A 1,851-nucleotide genomic window follows, 5' to 3' on the forward strand; every position below is an offset into this window, starting at 1 on the left:
CCGAGGGCGACAGCTTGAGGCTCTGTCTCAAAAAAAAAAAAAAAAAAAGAAGAGACAAGATGATTTTGAAGATGAAGCTCACCATGGCAGACCATCTACATCAATTTTTGAGGAAAAAAAATCATCTTATTCATGTCCTAATTAAAGAGGACCAACAACAAATAGAGGCAATAGCCAACACCACAGAAATGACAATGGCCCTGCTCACTCCTCTCATCAAACAAGGGCAATTTGGCAAGTTTCAGTGGGAAATTATTAGGCATCTAGTTTATAGTCCTGATTGGGCTCCTTCTGACTTAGTTTTGTTTCTCAAAAATCTTTAAAAATCTAGGGTAGTGCCTATGGCTCAAAGGAGTAGTGCGCTGGCCCCATATGTCGGAGGTATCGAGTTCAAACCCAGCCCCAGCCAAAAACTGCAAAAAAAAAAAAAAAATCTTTAAAAGGCACTCATTTTTCTTAATGAATAATGTAAAAAAGACTATGTTGACAATTAAATCCCCAAGATTCTCAGTTCTTTAGGGAGGGACTAAATGGCTTATGTTGAGAAATAAAGCTTATAATTTTTATTTTTATCCTTTAATTCCATTTTTCCACAAACTTTTTTTGTTGTTGTTTTGTTCTTTAGAGACAGAGTCTTACTTTGTCACCCTCAGTAGAGTGCTATGGCGTCACTGCTCATAGCAACCTCCAGCTCTTGGGCTTAGGTGGTTCTCTTGCCTCAGCCTCCCAAGTAGCTGGGACCACAGGCGCCCGCCACAGCGCCCACCACAGTGTCCAGCTATTTTTTTGTTGCAATTTGTTTAGGTCCAGGTTTGAACCCGCCACCCTTGGTATATAGGGCCACGGCCCTACTCATTGAGCCATAGGCACCACCCCTTCCACAAACTTTTTGAAGTCCCTTTGTGTGGTGTCCTGGCATAAAGGACCTTTCTCAGTAATGTATGGCATGCAACACAAAGTTTGTATGATTTAACTGTTTCTTGGTTTGGAAAGTGAAATCCTAGAAAATAGTTAACTTGTAAACTTGTTAAATTGTAACTTGTAATCTTGTAACTTGTTAAATTGGCCTTGGTATACCACATGCTAAGTTGAAGCTTAATTGGGAAACACCAGTAGACTTAAAACGTTCTCTGGTAATCTGGACTCAAGAGGTTGAGTGGACACTGTTGGTGGTCCAGTGAATTCCTTCTGGACTCACGTCTACACCCTGAGACCACTGACAGTGAGCACTGTGACCCTCTACGTGCAGGCTCTCCTCCCGTGTGCGAGCGTACTTGGTCCATGTGCAGGGCAAGCTGAACACACCAGAGAGTTAATGATCTCAGAAGCAGCCCTCAACCAACAGCAGACAGGGAGTCGATAAATAAAAATCTCAGCTCCTTCACCTAAGGGAGGCATAATTCTGAGGAGCATGTTCTCCAGTCTTCCACCCAGTGGTCCTGTGGGCTTGAACTGCAGGTGTCTGGGGGTGCTTACTTTCTTGATTATGAACCCGGGCACGCTGCCTCCCACCCCTCCCGTCTGTTATGGTCCCTTGCAGGCGTTTCCTGGGACCTCTTCCCAAATCAATTACTTGCCCTCAAACCTGTTTCAATCCAAGACAGCATCCAATCTCATAAGAAAATAGTCAAAATAATAAGCTGAGGTTGTTGACGGAATAAAACTTAGGATTTTCACAGTTTTTCCTTGCCAGTGTTGAATTCAAGAAAGTAGGAACCAATATTGTAGGCAAAATAAAAGTGAATTAAGTGGGCTCGGTGCCTGTGGCTCAACCGGCTAGGGCACCAGCCACGTACACCAAAGGTGGCGGGTTTGAATCCAGCCTGGACCCGCCAAACAACAATGACGGCT

Source organism: Otolemur garnettii, unplaced genomic scaffold (genome assembly GCF_000181295.1).
Source record: "Otolemur garnettii isolate 467f Iridium unplaced genomic scaffold, OtoGar3 scaffold00136, whole genome shotgun sequence".
NCBI lineage: Eukaryota > Metazoa > Chordata > Mammalia > Primates > Galagidae > Otolemur > Otolemur garnettii.